The sequence below is a fragment of the Ambystoma mexicanum genome, chromosome 3q (assembly GCF_040938575.1).
Source record: "Ambystoma mexicanum isolate Mex_15411 chromosome 3q, UKY_AmexF1_1, whole genome shotgun sequence".
In the NCBI taxonomy this organism is placed as follows: domain Eukaryota; kingdom Metazoa; phylum Chordata; class Amphibia; order Caudata; family Ambystomatidae; genus Ambystoma; species Ambystoma mexicanum.
Window position 1 is genome coordinate 391908532 of NC_090926.1, and position 20531 is coordinate 391929062.

Genomic DNA, 20531 nt, shown 5'->3' on the forward strand with positions numbered 1-20531 from the left:
CCTCCTTGGTTTCAGTGAACATGTTTCACAATGCAAATGGGTATGCTCACAGGGGCATGCAGGAAAAAGATATATACGCCCAAAAGCGACCCTCGGAAGCATGGCAATCAGTGGCTTGAGCTGTAAATCCTTGGTCTTGCAATGCTGGAGACCTGAGTTCTAATCCAATGTCCGGTATCTCTTGGGCATTTTTTTTTTCATTTAAAAAAAATGTTTTTATTGAAAATTGGGATGCATTGCCCTACCCGATCAGCCAACAGCTAACGCCCCTTCAATACATGTGTTCCCACTAACAGTTGTGCCTTTGTATTCTGCACTCTGGCCTTAGTAACACCCATACACAAGCTTGTCTCTCTGTCCCCAACTGACTGGAAAAAACGAGGGGAAAAGGTGCAATCTGGGGGTCATGGCTGATTCCATAATTGCACTGGGACTCAAACAGCACACCTTCTCGAGGTGCTGTGAGGTGACCACCGGCCCCTGCATAGCAAGCAAACCTGTATCAGCATCTCACCAGCAACTGAATGTGTCGCCTGCAAGGTACACATAGGAGGCTGCAGTAGGTGCATTAACCCATTGGGCTGTCGACCCTCCTTCCTCTGAGAGCAGGAAACTGCATTTCCATGTTGACTTACTTTGGCACATTAGATCTATCTTTCACCCCAATTCAGAGGATGTTTTGCTTCACGGAGAGATGATAATCATTGTGAGGTGTGAGCCACTAATAGCTAAGCAGGTCAGTTAAATCTTTGACCTTGTCATTGGGGTGTATTGTTATGCGCAGGGCAGCAGTCTTATGCCCTCTGCTACTGTACGCTTTTGTATTGGTGCTTGTTCATGATTCTAAAATGTAAACAGTCTGCTCTCAAAAGTGAAAGATTTGAAAGACTCTTGCTGTAACAAGCCTTTCCCACTCTTTGCCCTGGCGGTGAGAGAGCTGCTTTCTGCCTTTAACTTCCCCAATTGTGGAGTGGCTGGCTCCACCACTGACAACCAGTGCCTAATCCTGGAGGAAAACGGACAGAGGTCTGCGCCCTGCATCCTCCATGCGTCCCTAACGCTCCCAAACGCGACCACAGCCCATACGGGCACAGCCCTATGTCCTATGCAGCCCCTCTGGTGAAGCCACCCACACAACTTAGGGTTAGGATCTGTGCTCTTCCACGTAGGCCTGGCCACCTAGGCCCCAGAAAGTGTCACAGCCTGCTTTATAAACCTTAGTGACGGTGGCCTAGGTGAAGATGATGTTGATGGAATACTGATGCCTTTTGCCTCCCAGAAGCCACCTGGGAGCATAGTAAAATGAAGGGGTGTTCCTGCTCTGCTGCCCTGTGTTTGCCCTCTGCCTAAGTGACATTCATTCTGGGCTCTCCAGGCAAATGTATCCATCTGGGAGAGAGCTAGGAATAGGACGTCTCTTTCTGCAGGCACAGTGGAGAAGACTCAGAGAGCTACATGCCTGAGACATCTTTCCTTGTCCCTCGCTCATTGTTCTGTTCCCTAACTTCGAACTCTCTGCCAGGCCAGGCCCTGTTTCTTTTACTGCCAAGCCCCCTGACCCCTCGTCTTTCACCTACTTCCCGCTCTATTATGCCTTCTCCTTTTTTACTCTCTTCTATGGCCCTTTGAAAAGGAATGCAGGCCTAGCTAAGCCTCGTGAAGGAAATCTACCAACAAAAGATGCATGGGAGGTGCTGTGAGACGAGTAAGAAGGGATGAAGGGGTGATGGGTTGTTGAGTTGGGAAGCACCAGAGGCGTAGCCAGGATTTTCTAGCAAATGGGGTCTGAAGCTAATGTAGTTGGGCCCACTGCAATGACAAAAATCTCTTTAAATGCCCACACAGAGCTGCTGAGTGGGCATTTACAGATTTTGGGTGGGCCTTTCCCCTCAGGCCCTACCCTGCCTACGCCTCTGCACTCTCACCCCCAGGGCAAAGAGTAGGAAAGGCTTGCTACAGCAAGAGTCTTTCAAATCTTTCACTTTTGGGAGCAGAGTGTTTACATTTATAAATCATGAACAAGCAGCATTAAGAAACCATACAGTAGCAGAGGACAGAGGACTGCCCTGCGCATGTCAATACACCCCAATGACAAAAGCAAAGATTTAACTGACCTGCTTAGCTATTAGCGGCTCACACCTCACAATGATTATCATCTCTCTGTGAAGCAAAACATCCTCTGACTTGGGGTGAAACAGAGATCTAATGTGCCAATGGAAAGCAACATGGAAATTTAGTTTCCTGCTCTCAGAGGAAGGAGGGTCGACAGCTCAATGGGTTAATGCACCTACTGCAGCCTCCTATGTGTAGCCTGCAGGCGACACATTCAGTTGCCGGTGAGATGCTGATACAGGTTTGCTTGCTATGCAGGGGCCGGTGGTCACATCACAGCACCTCGAGAAGGTGTCCTGTTTGAGTCCTAGTGCAATTATGGTATCAACCATGACCCGTAGATTACACCTTTTACACCCGTTTTTTCCAGTCAGTTGGGGCCAGAGAGACAAGCTTGTGTATGGGTGTTACCAAGGCCAGAGTGCCGAAAACAGAGGCACAATTGTTAGTGGGAACGCAGGTATTGAAGGGGCATTAGCTGTTGGCTGATCGCGCAGGGCAATCCATCCCCATTTTCGATTAAAACATTTTTTTTTTAATTAAAAAAATTACCCAAGAGACACCGGACATTGGATTAGAACTCAGGTCTCCAACATTGCAAGACAAAGCACTTACCACTTGAGCCACTGGAGACTGTGCTTCTGAGAGCTGCATTTGGGCGTACATATCTTTCTTCTGCATGCCCCTGTGAGCATGCCCATGTGAGCATGCCCATTTGCATTGTCAAACATGTTCACTGCAGAAAATGAGGATAGAACATCTGGCCCCCGCTCCTCCAAATATCAGCTAACTGCAGTCGTCTCGAGGTTAAGTGCTTGCGTTACAGCGTTGGGGGCATGGGTTTAAGTCCTGCTTTCGGCACATAAACGGAATAGTTGCGTAATCTCCTTGTACAGTTGTGGGTACCCACATTCCTTCTAAAAGGTTCAGTGGTTATAAAAAGAGGTCCTTGGAAAAGGGAGGGTGGAAGAAAGCAGAGAGGCAGGACTGAGGAAGCGCAGGGTAAATAAAGGAGGAGGTGGGGCAGGCTAAAGGGAGTGGTAGGGCTGGATGAATGGGTCCCTGTGGAGAGGGGGCGGGTCTGGGTGAGTGGGGGTAGGACTAGAAGGATATGGTGCAGGTTCCCTGGTAAAAGGAGGGTTGAAGAAATCAGAGGTGGGACTGTGGTGGTGAGAAAGTGTGGCAGTTGGGGTCCATTCCACACCCTCTCCGCTGGGCCTCCTTTCCCCACATTAGGACCCTCCTTTACACACCCATTCCTCCACAATTCTGGGCCCTCTTCCCCCCATGACACCGTTCCCAGGGCCGACTTATTCGCTGTCTCCCCAGGGCCCACTTTATGCCCTCTAGACCTACCCCCTCCTCCTCTTCTCCACAGGGACCCATTCATCCAGCCCTACCTCCCCCTACTTTATTTACCGGTCACTTCCTCGCCTCCACATCCCGCTTCTCTGCTTTCTTCCACCCTCCCTTTACCAGGGAACTCATTACATTACATAGCCACTGAACCTTTTAGGAGTGTGTGTACCCACCACTGTACAAGGAGATTATCCAACTATTCTGTTTATGTGCCGAAAGCAGTACTCGAACCCAGGCCCCCCCAGCGCTGTAACGCAAGCACTTCACCTCTAGGCCACTGCAGTTAGCTGGTATTTGGTGGAGCGGGGGAGAGGGGACAGATGTTCTATCCTCCTTGGTTTCAGTGAACATGTTTCACAATGCAAATGGGTATGCTCACAGGGGCATGCAGGAAAAAGATATATACGCCCAAAAGCGACCCTCGGAAGCATGGCAATCAGTGGCTTGAGCTGTAAATCCTTGGTCTTGCAATGCTGGAGACCTGAGTTCTAATCCAATGTCTGGTATCTCTTGGGCATTTTTTTTTCATTTAAAAAAAATGTTTTTATTGAAAATTGGGATGCATTGCCCTACCCGATCAGCCAACAGCTAACGCCCCTTCAATACATGTGTTCCCACTAACAGTTGTGCCTTTGTATTCTGCACTCTGGCCTTAGTAACACCCATACACAAGCTTGTCTCTCTGGCCCCAACTGACTGGAAAAAACGAGGGGAAAAGGTGCAATCTGGGGGTCATGGCTGATTCCATAATTGCACTGGGACTCAAACAGCACACTTTCTCGAGGTGCTGTGAGGTGACCACCGGCCCCTGCATAGCAAGCAAACCTGTATCAGCATCTCACCAGCAACTGAATGTGTCGCCTGCAAGGTACACATAGGAGGCTGCAGTAGGTGCATTAACCCATTGCGCTGTCGACCCTCCTTCCTCTGAGAGCAGGAAACTGCATTTCCATGTTGACTTACTTTGGCACATTAGATCTATCTTTCACCCCAATTCAGAGGATGTTTTGCTTCACGGAGAGATGATAATCATTGTGAGGTGTGAGCCACTAATAGCTAAGCAGGTCAGTTAAATCTTTGACCTTGTCATTGGGGTGTATTGTTATGCGCAGGGCAGCAGTCTTATGCCCTCTGCTACTGTACGCTTTCGTATTGGTGCTTGTTCATGATTCTAAAATGTAAACAGTCTGCTCTCAAAAGTGAAAGATTTGAAAGACTCTTGCTGTAACAAGCCTTTCCCACTCTTTGCCCTGGCGGTGAGAGAGCTGCTTTCTGCCTTTAACTTCCCCAATTGTGGAGTGGCTGGCTCCACCACTGACAACCAGTGCCTAATCCTGGAGGAAAACGGACAGAGGTCTGCGCCCTGCATCCTCCATGCGTCCCTAACGCTCCCAAACGCGACCACAGCCCATACGGGCACAGCCCTATGTCCTATGCAGCCCCTCTGGTGAAGCCACCCACACAACTTAGGGTTAGGATCTGTGCTCTTCCACGTAGGCCTGGCCACCTAGGCCCCAGAAAGTGTCACAGCCTGCTTTATAAACCTTAGTGACGGTGGCCTAGGTGAAGATGATGTTGATGGAATACTGATGCCTTTTGCCTCCCAGAAGCCACCTGGGAGCATAGTAAAATGAAGGGGTGTTCCTGCTCTGCTGCCCTGTGTTTGCCCTCTGCCTAAGTGACATTCATTCTGGGCTCTCCAGGCAAATGTATCCATCTGGGAGAGAGCTAGGAATAGGACGTCTCTTTCTGCAGGCACAGTGGGGAAGACTCAGAGAGCTACATGCCTGAGACATCTTTCCTTGTCCCTCGCTCATTGTTCTGTTCCCTAACTTCTAACTCTCTGCCAGGCCAGGCCCTGTTTCTTTTACTGCCAACCCCCCTGACCCCTCGTCTTTCACCTACTTCCCGCTCTATTATGCCTTCTCCTTTTTTACTCTCTTCTATGGCCCTTTGAAAAGGAATGCAGGCCTAGCTAAGCCTCGTGAAGGAAATCTACCAACAAAAGATGCATGGGAGGTGCTGTGAGACGAGTAAGAATGGATGAAGGGGTGATGGGTTGTTGAGTTGGGAAGCACCAGAGGCGTAGCCAGGATTTTCTAGCAAATGGGGTCTGAAGCTAATGTAGTTGGGCCCACTGCAATGACAAAAATCTCTTTAAATGCCCACACAGAGCTGCTGAGTGGGCATTTACAGATTTTGGGTGGGCCTTTCCCCTCAGGCCCTACCCTGCCTACGCCTCTGCACTCTCACCCCCAGGGCAAAGAGTAGGAAAGGCTTGCTACAGCAAGAGTCTTTCAAATCTTTCACTTTTGGGAGCAGAGTGTTTACATTTAAAAATCATGAACAAGCAGCATTAAGAAACCATACAGTAGCAGAGGACAGAGGACTGCCCTGCGCATGTCAATACACCCCAATGACAAAAGCAAAGATTTAACTGACCTGCTTAGCTATTAGCGGCTCACACCTCACAATGATTATCATCTCTCTGTGAAGCAAAACATCCTCTGACTTGGGGTGAAACAGAGATCTAATGTGCCAATGGAAAGCAACATGGAAATTTAGTTTCCTGCTCTCAGAGGAAGGAGGGTCGACAGCTCAATGGGTTAATGCACCTACTGCAGCCTCCTATGTGTAGCCTGCAGGCGACACATTCAGTTGCCGGTGAGATGCTGATACAGGTTTGCTTGCTATGCAGGGGCCGGTGGTCACATCACAGCACCTCGAGAAGGTGTCCTGTTTGAGTCCTAGTGCAATTATGGTATCAACCATGACCCGTAGATTACACCTTTTACACCTGTTTTTTCCAGTCAGTTGGGGCCAGAGAGACAAGCTTGTGTATGGGTGTTACCAAGGCCAGAGTGCCGAAAACAGAGGCACAATTGTTAGTGGGAACGCAGGTATTGAAGGGGCATTAGCTGTTGGCTGATCGCGCAGGGCAATCCATCCCCATTTTCGATAAAAACATTTTTTTTTTAATTAAAAAAATTACCCAAGAGACACCGGACATTGGATTAGAACTCAGGTCTCCAACATTGCAAGACAAAGCACTTACCACTTGAGCCACTGGAGACTGTGCTTCTGAGAGCTGCATTTGGGCGTACATATCTTTCTTCTGCATGCCCCTGTGAGCATGCCCATGTGAGCATGCCCATTTGCATTGTCAAACATGTTCACTGCAGAAAATGAGGATAGAACATCTGGCCCCCGCTCCTCCAAATATCAGCTAACTGCAGTCGTCTCGAGGTTAAGTGCTTGCGTTACAGCGTTGGGGGCATGGGTTTAAGTCCTGCTTTCGGCACATAAACGGAATAGTTGCGTAATCTCCTTGTACAGTTGTGGGTACCCACACTCCTTCTAAAAGGTTCAGTGGTTATGAAAAGAGGTCCTTGGAAAAGGGAGGGTGGAAGAAAGCAGAGAGGCAGGACTGAGGAAGCGCAGGGTAAATAAAGGAGGAGGTGGGGCAGGCTAAAGGGAGTGGTAGGGCTGGATGAATGGGTCCCTGTGGAGAGAGGGTGGGTCTGGGTGAGTGGGGGTAGGACTAGAAGGATATGGTGCAGGTTCCCTGGTAAAAGGAGGGTTGAAGAAATCAGAGGTGGGACTGTGGTGGTGAGAAAGTGTGGCAGTTGGGGTCCATTCCACACCCTCTCCGCTGGGCCTCCTTTCCCCACATTAGGACCCTCCTTTACACACCCATTCCTCCACAATTCTGGGCCCTCTTCCCCCCATGACACCGTTCCCAGGGCCGACTTATTCGCTGTCTCCCCAGGGCCCACTTTATGCCCTCTAGACCTACCCCCTCCTCCTCTTCTCCACAGGGACCCATTCATCCAGCCCTACCTCCCCCTACTTTATTTACCGGTCACTTCCTCGCCTCCACATCCCGCTTCTCTGCTTTCTTCCACCCTCCCTTTACCAGGGAACTCATTACATTACATAGCCACTGAACCTTTTAGGAGTGTGGGTACCCACCACTGTACAAGGAGATTACCCAACTATTCTGTTTATGTGCCGAAAGCAGTACTCGAACCCAGGCCCCCCCAGCGCTGTAACGCAAGCACTTAACCTCTAGGCCACTGCAGTTAGCTGGTATTTGGTGGAGCGGGGGAGAGGGGACAGATGTTCTATCCTCCTTGGTTTCAGTGAACATGTTTCACAATGCAAATGGGTATGCTCACAGGGGCATGCAGGAAAAAGATATATACGCCCAAAAGCGACCCTCGGAAGCATGGCAATCAGTGGCTTGAGCTGTAAATCCTTGGTCTTGCAATGCTGGAGACCTGAGTTCTAATCCAATGTCCGGTATCTCTTGGGCATTTTTTTTTTCATTTAAAAAAAATGTTTTTATTGAAAATTGGGATGCATTGCCCTACCCGATCAGCCAACAGCTAACGCCCCTTCAATACATGTGTTCCCACTAACAGTTGTGCCTTTGTATTCTGCACTCTGGCCTTAGTAACACCCAAACACAAGCTTGTCTCTCTGGCCCCAACTGACTGGAAAAAACGAGGGGAAAAGGTGCAATCTGGGGGTCATGGCTGATTCCATAATTGCACTGGGACTCAAACAGCACACCTTCTCGAGGTGCTGTGAGGTGACCACCGGCCCCTGCATAGCAAGCAAACCTGTATCAGCATCTCACCAGCAACTGAATGTGTCGCCTGCAAGGTACACATAGGAGGCTGCAGTAGGTGCATTAACCCATTGCGCTGTCGACCCTCCTTCCTCTGAGAGCAGGAAACTGCATTTCCATTTTGACTTACTTTGGCACATTAGATCTATCTTTCACCCCAATTCAGAGGATGTTTTGCTTCACGGAGAGATGATAATCATTGTGAGGTGTGAGCCACTAATAGCTAAGCAGGTCAGTTAAATCTTTGACCTTGTCATTGGGGTGTATTGTTATGCGCAGGGCAGCAGTCTTATGCCCTCTGCTACTGTACGCTTTCGTATTGGTGCTTGTTCATGATTCTAAAATGTAAACAGTCTGCTCTCAAAAGTGAAAGATTTGAAAGACTCTTGCTGTAACAAGCCTTTCCCACTCTTTGCCCTGGCGGTGAGAGAGCTGCTTTCTGCCTTTAACTTCCCCAATTGTGGAGTGGCTGGCTCCACCACTGACAACCAGTGCCTAATCCTGGAGGAAAACGGACAGAGGTCTGCGCCCTGCATCCTCCATGCGTCCCTAACGCTCCCAAACGCGACCACAGCCCATACGGGCACAGCCCTATGTCCTATGCAGCCCCTCTGGTGAAGCCACCCACACAACTTAGGGTTAGGATCTGTGCTCTTCCACGTAGGCCTGGCCACCTAGGCCCCAGAAAGTGTCACAGCCTGCTTTATAAACCTTAGTGACGGTGGCCTAGGTGAAGATGATGTTGATGGAATACTGATGCCTTTTGCCTCCCAGAAGCCACCTGGGAGCATAGTAAAATGAAGGGGTGTTCCTGCTCTGCTGCCCTGTGTTTGCCCTCTGCCTAAGTGACATTCATTCTGGGCTCTCCAGGCAAATGTATCCATCTGGGAGAGAGCTAGGAATAGGACGTCTCTTTCTGCAGGCACAGTGGGGAAGACTCAGAGAGCTACATGCCTGAGACATCTTTCCTTGTCCCTCGCTCATTGTACTGTTCCCTAACTTCGAACTCTCTGCCAGGCCAGGCCCTGTTTCTTTTACTGCCAACCCCCCTGACCCCTCGTCTTTCACCTACTTCCCGCTCTATTATGCCTTCTCCTTTTTTACTCTCTTCTATGGCCCTTTGAAAAGGAATGCAGGCCTAGCTAAGCCTCGTGAAGGAAATCTACCAACAAAAGATGCATGGGAGGTGCTGTGAGACGAGTAAGAAGGGATGAAGGGGTGATGGGTTGTTGAGTTGGGAAGCACCAGAGGCGTAGCCAGGATTTTCTAGCAAATGGGGTCTGAAGCTAATGTAGTTGGGCCCACTGCAATGACAAAAATCTCTTTAAATGCCCACACAGAGCTGCTGAGTGGGCATTTACAGATTTTGGGTGGGCCTTTCCCCTCAGGCCCTACCCTGCCTACGCCTCTGCACTCTCACCCCCAGGGCAAAGAGTAGGAAAGGCTTGCTACAGCAAGAGTCTTTCAAATCTTTCACTTTTGGGAGCAGAGTGTTTACATTTAAAAATCATGAACAAGCAGCATTAAGAAACCATACAGTAGCAGAGGACAGAGGACTGCCCTGCGCATGTCAATACACCCCAATGACAAAAGCAAAGATTTAACTGACCTGCTTAGCTATTAGCGGCTCACACCTCACAATGATTATCATCTCTCTGTGAAGCAAAACATCCTCTGACTTGGGGTGAAACAGAGATCTAATGTGCCAATGGAAAGCAACATGGAAATTTAGTTTCCTGCTCTCAGAGGAAGGAGGGTCGACAGCTCAATGGGTTAATGCACCTACTGCAGCCTCCTATGTGTAGCCTGCAGGCGACACATTCAGTTGCCGGTGAGATGCTGATACAGGTTTGCTTGCTATGCAGGGGCCGGTGGTCACATCACAGCACCTCGAGAAGGTGTCCTGTTTGAGTCCTAGTGCAATTATGGTATCAACCATGACCCGTAGATTACACCTTTTACACCCGTTTTTTCCAGTCAGTTGGGGCCAGAGAGACAAGCTTGTGTATGGGTGTTACCAAGGCCAGAGTGCCGAAAACAGAGGCACAATTGTTAGTGGGAACGCAGGTATTGAAGGGGCATTAGCTGTTGGCTGATCGCGCAGGGCAATCCATCCCCATTTTCAATAAAAACAATTTTTTTTAAATTAAAAAAATTACCCAAGAGACACCGGACATTGGATTAGAACTCAGGTCTCCAACATTGCAAGACAAAGCACTTACCACTTGAGCCACTGGTGGCTGTGCTCCTGAGAGCTGCATTTGGGCGTACATATCTTTCTTCTGCATGCCCCTGTGAGCATGCCCATGTGAGCATGCCCATTTGCATTGTCAAACATATTCACTGCAGAAAATGAGGATAGAACATCTGGCCCCCGCTCCTCCAAATATCAGCTAACTGCAGTCGTCTCGAGGTTAAGTGCTTGCGTTACAGCGTTGGGGGCATGGGTTTAAGTCCTGCTTTCGGCACATAAATGGAATAGTTGCGTAATCTCCTTGTACAGTTGTGGGTACCCACACTCCTTCTAAAAGGTTCAGTGGTTATGAAAAGAGGTCCTTGGAAAAGGGAGGGTGGAAGAAAGCAGAGAGGCAGGACTGAGGAAGCGCAGGGTAAATAAAGGAGGAGGTGGGGCAGGCTAAAGGGAGTGGTAGGGCTGGATGAATGGGTCCCTGTGGAGAGAGGGCGGGTCTGGGTGAGTGGGGGTAGGACTAGAAGGATATGGTGCAGGTTCCCTGGTAAAAGGAGGGTTGAAGAAATCAGAGGTGGGACTGTGGTGGTGAGAAAGTGTGGCAGTTGGGGTCCATTCCACACCCTCTCCGCTGGGCCTCCTTTCCCCACATTAGGACCCTCCTTTACACACCCATTCCTCCACAATTCTGGGCCCTCTTCCCCCCATGACACCGTTCCCAGGGCCGACTTATTCGCTGTCTCCCCAGGGCCCACTTTATGCCCTCTAGACCTACCCCCTCCTCCTCTTCTCCACAGGGACCCATTCATCCAGCCCTACCTCCCCCTACTTTATTTACCGGTCACTTCCTCGCCTCCACATCCCGCTTCTCTGCTTTCTTCCACCCTCCCTTTACCAGGGAACTCATTACATAGCCACTGAACCTTTTAGGAGTGTGGGTACCCACCACTGTACAAGGAGATTACCCAACTATTCTGTTTATGTGCCGAAAGCAGTACTCGAACCAAGGCCCCCCCAGCACTGTAACGCAAGCAGTTAACCTCTAGGCCACTGCAGTTAGCTGGTATTTGGTGGAGCGGGGGAGAGGGGACAGATGTTCTATCCTCCTTGGTTTCAGTGAACATGTTTCACAATGCAAATGGGTATGCTCACAGGGGCATGCAGGAGAAAGATATATACGCCCAAAAGCGACCCTCGGCAGCATGGCAATCAGTGGCTCAAGCTGTAAATCCTTGGTCTTGCAATGCTGGAGACCTGAGTTCTAATCCAATGTCCGGTATCTCTTGGGCATTTTTTTTTTCATTTAAAAAAAATGTTTTTATTGAAAATTGGGATGCATTGCCCTACCCGATCAGCCAACAGCTAACGCCCCTTCAATACATGTGTTCCCACTAACAGTTGTGCCTTTGTATTCTGCACTCTGGCCTTAGTAACACTCATACACAAGCTTGTCTCTCTGGCCCCAACTGACTGGAAAAAACGAGGGGAAAAGGTGTAATCTGGGGGTCATGGCTGATTCCATAATTGCACTGGGACTCAAACAGCACACCTTCTCGAGGTGCTGTGAGGTGACCAGCGGCCCCTGCATAGCAAGCAAACCTGTATCAGCATCTCACCAGCAACTGAATGTGTCGCCTGCAAGGTACACATAGGAGGCTGCAGTAGGTGCATTAACCCATTGGGCTGTCGACCCTCCTTCCTCTGAGAGCAGGAAACTGCATTTCCATGTTGACTTACTTTGGCACATTAGATCTATCTTTCACCCCAATTCAGAGGATGTTTTGCTTCACGGAGAGATGATAATCATTGTGAGGTGTGAGCCGCTAATAGCTAAGCAGGTCAGTTAAATCTTTGACCTTGTCATTGGGGTGTATTGTTATGCGCAGGGCAGCAGTCTTATGCCCTCTGCTACTGTACGCTTTCGTATTGGTGCTTGTTCATGATACTAAAATGTAAACAGTCTGCTCTCAAAAGTGAAAGATTTGAAAGACTCTTGCTGTAACAAGCCTTTCCCACTCTTTGCCCTGGCGGTGAGAGAGCTGCTTTCTGCCTTTAACTTCCCCAATTGTGGAGTGGCTGGCTCCACCACTGACAACCAGTGCCTAATCCTGGAGGAAAACGGACAGAGGTCTGCACCCTGCATCCTCCATGCGTCCCTAACGCTCCCAAACGCGACCACATCCCATACGGGCACAGCCCTATGTCCTATGCAGCCCCTCTGGTGAAGCCACCCACACAACTTAGGGTTAGGATCTGTGCTCTTCCACGTAGGCCTGGCCACCTAGGCCCCAGAAAGTGTCACAGCCTGCTTTATAAACCTTAGTGACGGTGGCCTAGGTGAAGATGATGTTGATGGAATACTGATGCCTTTTGCCTCCCAGAAGCCACCTGGGAGCATAGTAAAATGAAGGGGTGTTCCTGCTCTGCTGCCCTGTGTTTGCCCTCTGCCTAAGTGACATTCATTCTGGGCTCTCCAGGCAAATGTATCCATCTGGGAGAGAGCTAGGAATAGGACGTCTCTTTCTGCAGGCACAGTGGAGAAGACTCAGAGAGCTACATGCCTGAGACATCTTTCCTTGTCCCTCGCTCATTGTTCTGTTCCCTAACTTCGAACTCTCTGCCAGGCCAGGCCCTGTTTCTTTTACTGCCAACCCCCCTGACCCCTCGTCTTTCACCTACTTCCCGCTCTATTATGCCTTCTCCTTTTTTACTCTCTTCTATGGCCCTTTGAAAAGGAATGCAGGCCTAGCTAAGCCTCGTGAAGGAAATCTACCAACAAAAGATGCATGGGAGGTGCTGTGAGACGAGTAAGAAGGGATGAAGGGGTGATGGGTTGTTGAGTTGGGAAGCACCAGAGGCGTAGCCAGGATTTTCTAGCAAATGGGGTCTGAAGCTAATGTAGTTGGGCCCACTGCAATGACAAAAATCTCTTTAAATGCCCACACAGAGCTGCTGAGTGGGCATTTACAGATTTTGGGTGGGCCTTTCCCCTCAGGCCCTACCCTGCCTACGCCTCTGCACTCTCACCCCCAGGGCAAAAAGTAGGAAAGGCTTGCTACAGCAAGAGTCTTTCAAATCTTTCACTTTTGGGAGCAGAGTGTTTACATTTAAAAATCATGAACAAGCAGCATTAAGAAACCATACAGTAGCAGAGGACAGAGGACTGCCCTGCGCATGTCAATACACCCCAATGACAAAAGCAAAGATTTAACTGACCTGCTTAGCTATTAGCGGCTCACACCTCACAATGATTATCATCTCTCTGTGAAGCAAAACATCCTCTGACTTGGGGTGAAACAGAGATCTAATGTGCCAATGGAAAGCAACATGGAAATTTAGTTTCCTGCTCTCAGAGGAAGGAGGGTCGACAGCTCAATGGGTTAATGCACCTGCTGCAGCCTCCTATGTGTAGCCTGCAGGCGACACATTCAGTTGCCGGTGAGATGCTGATACAGGTTTGCTTGCTATGCAGGGGCCGGTGGTCACATCACAGCACCTCGAGAAGGTGTCCTGTTTGAGTCCTAGTGCAATTATGGTATCAACCATGACCCGTAGATTACACCTTTTACACCCGTTTTTTCCAGTCAGTTGGGGCCAGAGAGACAAGCTTGTGTATGGGTGTTACCAAGGCCAGAGTGCCGAAAACAGAGGCACAATTGTTAGTGGGAACGCAGGTATTGAAGGGGCATTAGCTGTTGGCTGATCGCGCAGGGCAATCCATCCCCATTTTCAATAAAAACAATTTTTTTTTAAATTAAAAAAATTACCCAAGAGACACCGGACATTGGATTAGAACTCAGGTCTCCAACATTGCAAGACAAAGCACTTACCACTTGAGCCACTGGTGGCTGTGCTTCTGAGAGCTGCATTTGGGCGTACATATCTTTCTTCTGCATGCCCCTGTGAGCATGCCCATGTGAGCATGCCCATTTGCATTGTCAAACATGTTCACTGCAGAAAATGAGGATAGAACATCTGGCCCCCGCTCCTCCAAATATCAGCTAACTGCAGTCGTCTCGAGGTTAAGTGCTTGCGTTACAGCGTTGGGGGCATGGGTTTAAGTCCTGCTTTCGGCACATAAACGGAATAGTTGCGTAATCTCCTTGTACAGTTGTGGGTACCCACACTCCTTCTAAAAGGTTCAGTGGTTATGAAAAGAGGTCCTTGGAAAAGGGAGGGTGGAAGAAAGCAGAGAGGCAGGACTGAGGAAGCGCAGGGTAAATAAAGGAGGAGGTGGGGCAGGCTAAAGGGAGTGGTAGGGCTGGATGAATGGGTCCCTGTGGAGAGGGGGCGGGTCTGGGTGAGTGGGGGTAGGACTAGAAGGATATGGTGCAGGTTCCCTGGTAAAAGGAGGGTTGAAGAAATCAGAGGTGGGACTGTGGTGGTGAGAAAGTGTGGCAGTTGGGGTCCATTCCACACCCTCTCCGCTGGGCCTCCTTTCCCCACATTAGGACCCTCCTTTACACACCCATTCCTCCACAATTCTGGGCCCTCTTCCCCCCATGACACCGTTCCCAGGGCCGACTTATTCGCTGTCTCCCCAGGGCCCACTTTATGCCCTCTAGACCTACCCCCTCCTCATCTTCTCCACAGGGACCCATTCATCCAGCCCTACCTCCCCCTACTTTATTTACCGGTCACTTCCTCGCCTCCACATCCCGCTTCTCTGCTTTCTTCCACCCTCCCTTTACCAGGGAACTCATTACATTACATAGCCACTGAACCTTTTAGGAGTGTGGGTACCCACCACTGTACAAGGAGATTACCCAACTATTCTGTTTATGTGCCGAAAGCAGTACTCGAACCCAGGCCCCCCCCAGCGCTGTAACGCAAGCACTTAACCTCTAGGCCACTGCAGTTAGCTGGTATTTGGTGGAGCGGGGGAGAGGGGACAGATGTTCTATCCTCCTTGGTTTCAGTGAACATGTTTCACAATGCAAATGGGTATGCTCACAGGGGCATGCAGGAAAAAGATATATACGCCCAAAAGCGACCCTCGGAAGCATGGCAATCAGTGGCTTGAGCTGTAAATCCTTGGTCTTGCAATGCTGGAGACCTGAGTTCTAATCCAATGTCCGGTATCTCTTGGGCATTTTTTTTTTCATTTAAAAAAAATGTTTTTATTGAAAATTGGGATGCATTGCCCTACCCGATCAGCCAACAGCTAACGCCCCTTCAATACATGTGTTCCCACTAACAGTTGTGCCTTTGTATTCTGCACTCTGGCCTTAGTAACACCCAAACACAAGCTTGTCTCTCTGGCCCCAACTGACTGGAAAAAACGAGGGGAAAAGGTGCAATCTGGGGGTCATGGCTGATTCCATAATTGCACTGGGACTCAAACAGCACACCTTCTCGAGGTGCTGTGAGGTGACCACCGGCCCCTGCATAGCAAGCAAACCTGTATCAGCATCTCACCAGCAACTGAATGTGTCGCCTGCAAGGTACACATAGGAGGCTGCAGTAGGTGCATTAACCCATTGCGCTGTCGACCCTCCTTCCTCTGAGAGCAGGAAACTGCATTTCCATGTTGACTTACTTTGGCACATTAGATCTATCTTTCACCCCAATTCAGAGGATGTTTTGCTTCACGGAGAGATGATAATCATTGTGAGGTGTGAGCCACTAATAGCTAAGCAGGTCAGTTAAATCTTTGACCTTGTCATTGGGGTGTATTGTTATGCGCAGGGCAGCAGTCTTATGCCCTCTGCTACTGTACGCTTTTGTATTGGTGCTTGTTCATGATTCTAAAATGTAAACAGTCTGCTCTCAAAAGTGAAAGATTTGAAAGACTCTTGCTGTAACAAGCCTTTCCCACTCTTTGCCCTGGCGGTGAGAGAGCTGCTTTCTGCCTTTAAGTTCCCCAATTGTGGAGTGGCTGGCTCCACCACTGACAACCAGTGCCTAATCCTGGAGGAAAACGGACAGAGGTCTGCGCCCTGCATCCTCCATGCGTCCCTAACGCTCCCAAACGCGACCACAGCCCATACGGGCACAGCCCTATGTCCTATGCAGCCCCTCTGGTGAAGCCACCCACACAACTTAGGGTTAGGATCTGTGCTCTTCCACGTAGGCCTGGCCACCTAGGCCCCAGAAAGTGTCACAGCCTGCTTTATAAACCTTAGTGACGGTGGCCTAGGTGAAGATGATGTTGATGGAATACTGATGCCTTTTGCCTCCCAGAAGCCACCTGGGAGCATAGTAAAATGAAGGGGTGTTCCTGCTCTGCTGCCCTGTGTTTGCCCTCTGCCTAAGTGACATTCATTCTGGGCTCTCCAGGCAAATGTATCCATCTGGGAGAGAGCTAGGAATAGGACGTCTCTTTCTGCAGGCACAGTGGAGAAGACTCAGAGAGCTACATGCCTGAGACATCTTTCCTTGTCCCTCGCTCATTGTTCTGTTCCCTAACTTCGAACTCTCTGCCAGGCCAGGCCCTGTTTCTTTTACTGCCAACCCCCCTGACCCCTCGTCTTTCACCTACTTCCCGCTCTATTATGCCTTCTCCTTTTTTACTCTCTTCTATGGCCCTTTGAAAAGGAATGCAGGCCTAGCTAAGCCTCGTGAAGGAAATCTACCAACAAAAGATGCATGGGAGGTGCTGTGAGACGAGTAAGAAGGGATGAAGGGGTGATGGGTTGTTGAGTTGGGAAGCACCAGAGGCGTAGCCAGGATTTTCTAGCAAATGGGGTCTGAAGCTAATGTAGTTGGGCCCACTGCAATGACAAAAATCTCTTTAAATGCCCACACAGAGCTGCTGAGTGGGCATTTACAGATTTTGGGTGGGCCTTTCCCCTCAGGCCCTACCCTGCCTACGCCTCTGCACTCTCACCCCCAGGGCAAAGAGTAGGAAAGGCTTGCTACAGCAAGAGTCTTTCAAATCTTTCACTTTTGGGAGCAGAGTGTTTACATTTAAAAATCATGAACAAGCAGCATTAAGAAACCATACAGTAGCAGAGGACAGAGGACTGCCCTGCGCATGTCAATACACCCCAATGACAAAAGCAAAGATTTAACTGACCTGCTTAGCTATTAGCGGCTCACACCTCACAATGATTATCATCTCTCTGTGAAGCAAAACATCCTCTGACTTGGGGTGAAACAGAGATCTAATGTGCCAATGGAAAGCAACATGGAAATTTAGTTTCCTGCTCTCAGAGGAAGGAGGGTCGACAGCTCAATGGGTTAATGCACCTGCTGCAGCCTCCTATGTGTAGCCTGCAGGCGACACATTCAGTTGCCGGTGAGATGCTGATACAGGTTTGCTTGCTATGCAGGGGCCGGTGGTCACATCACAGCACCTCGAGAAGGTGTCCTGTTTGAGTCCTAGTGCAATTATGGTATCAACCATGACCCGTAGATTACACCTTTTACACCCGTTTTTTTCAGTCAGTTGGGGCCAGAGAGACAAGCTTGTGTATGGGTGTTACCAAGGCCAGAGTGCCGAAAACAGAGGCACAATTGTTAGTGGGAACGCAGGTATTGAAGGGGCATTAGCTGTTGGCTGATCGCGCAGGGCAATCCATCCCCATTTTCAATAAAAACAATTTTTTTTTAAATTAAAAAAATTACCCAAGAGACACCGGACATTGGATTAGAACTCAGGTCTCCAACATTGCAAGACAAAGCACTTACCACTTGAGCCACTGGTGGCTGTGCTTCTGAGAGTTGCATTTGGGCGTACATATCTTTCTTCTGCATGCCCCTGTGAGCATGCCCCTGTGAGCATGCCCATGTGAGCATGCCCATTTGCATTGTCAAACATGTTCACTGCAGAAAATGAGGATAGAACATCTGGCCCCCGCTCCTCCAAATATCAGCTAACTGCAGTCGTCTCGAGGTTAAGTGCTTGCGTTACAGCGTTGGGGGCATGGGTTTAAGTCCTGCTTTCGGCACATAAACGGAATAGTTGCGTAATCTCCTTGTACAGTTGTGGGTACCCACACTCCTTCTAAAAGGTTCAGTGGTTATGAAAAGAGGTCCTTGGAAAAGGGAGGGTGGAAGAAAGCAGAGAGGCAGGACTGAGGAAGCGCAGGGTAAATAAAGGAGGAGGTGGGGCAGGCTAAAGGGAGTGGTAGGGCTGGATGAATGGGTCCCTGTGGAGAGGGGGCGGGTCTGGGTGAGTGGGGGTAGGACTAGAAGGATATGGTGCAGGTTCCCTGGTAAAAGGAGGGTTGAAGAAATCAGAGGTGGGACTGTGGTGGTGAGAAAGTGTGGCAGTTGGGGTCCATTCCACACCCTCTCCGCTGGGCCTCCTTTCCCCACATTAGGACCCTCCTTTACACACCCATTCCTCCACAATTCTGGGCCCTCTTCCCCCCATGACACCGTTCCCAGGGCCGACTTATTCGCTGTCTCCCCAGGGCCCACTTTATGCCCTCTAGACCTACCCCCTCCTCCTCTTCTCCACAGGGACCCATTCATCCAGCCCTACCTCCCCCTACTTTATTTACAGGTCACTTCCTCGCCTCCACATCCCGCTTCTCTGCTTTCTTCCACCCTCCCTTTACCAGGGAACTCATTACATTACATAGCCACTGAACCTTTTAGGAGTGTGGGTACCCACCACTGTACAAGGAGATTACCCAACTATTCTGTTTATGTGCCGAAAGCAGTACTCGAACCCAGGCCCCCCCCAGCGCTGTAACGCAAGCACTTAACCTCTAGGCCACTGCAGTTAGCTGGTATTTGGTGGAGCGGGGGAGAGGGGACAGATGTTCTATCCTCCTTGGTTTCAGTGAACATGTTTCACAATGCAAATGGGTATGCTCACAGGGGCATGCAGGAAAAAGATATATACGCCCAAAAGCGACCCTCGGAAGCATGGCAATCAGTGGCTTGAGCTGTAAATCCTTGGTCTTGCAATGCTGGAGACCTGAGTTCTAATCCAATGTCCGGTATCTCTTGGGCATTTTTTTTTTCATTTAAAAAAAATGTTTTTATTGAATATTGGGATGCATTGCCCTACCCGATCAGCCAACAGCTAACGCCCCTTCAATACATGTGTTCCCACTAACAGTTGTGCCTTTGTATTCTGCACTCTGGCCTTAGTAACACCCAAACACAAGCTTGTCTCTCTGGCCCCAACTGACTGGAAAAAACGAGGGGAAAAGGTGCAATCTGGGGGTCATGGCTGATTCCATAATTGCACTGGGACTCAAACAGCACACCTTCTCGAGGTGCTGTGAGGTGACCACCGGCCCCTGCATAGCAAGCAAACCTGTATCAGCATCTCACCAGCAACTGAATGTGTCGCCTGCAAGGTACACATAGGAGGCTGCAGTAGGTGCATTAACCCATTGCGCTGTCGACCCTCCTTCCTCTGAGAGCAGGAAACTGCATTTCCATGTTGACTTACTTTGGCACATTAGATCTATCTTTCACCCCAATTCAGAGGATGTTTTGCTTCACGGAGAGATGATAATCATTGTGAGGTGTGAGCCACTAATAGCTAAGCAGGTCAGTTAAATCTTTGACCTTGTCATTGGGGTGTATTGTTATGCGCAGGGCAGCAGTCTTATGCCCTCTGCTACTGTACGCTTTCGTATTGGTGCTTGTTCATGATTCTAAAATGTAAACAGTCTGCTCTCAAAAGTGAAAGATTTGAAAGACTCTTGCTGTAACAAGCCTTTCCCACTCTTTGCCCTGGCGGTGAGAGAGCTGCTTTCTGCATTTAACTTCCCCAATTGTGGAGTGGCTGGCTCCACCACTGACAACCAGTGCCTAATCCTGGAGGAAAACGGACAGAGGTCTGCGCCCTGCATCCTCCATGCGTCCCTAACGCTCCCAAACGCGACCACAGCCCATACGGGCACAGCCCTATGTCCTATGCAGCCCCTCTGGTGAAGCCACCCACACAACTTAGGGTTAGGATCTGTGCTCTTCCACGTAGGCCTGGCCACCTAGGCCCCAGAAAGTGTCACAGCCTGCTTTATAAACCTTAGTGACGGTGGCCTAGGTGAAGATGATGTTGATGGAATACTGATGCCTTTTGCCTCCCAGAAGCCACCTGGGAGCATAGTAAAATGAAGGGGTGTTCCTGCTCTGCTGCCCTGTGTTTGCCCTCTGCCTAAGTGACATTCATTCTGGGCTCTCCAGGCAAATGTATCCATCTGGGAGAGAGCTAGGAATAGGACGTCTCTTTCTGCAGGCACAGTGGAGAAGACTCAGAGAGCTACATGCCTGAGACATCTTTCCTTGTCCCTCGCTCATTGTTCTGTTCCCTAACTTCGAACTCTCTGC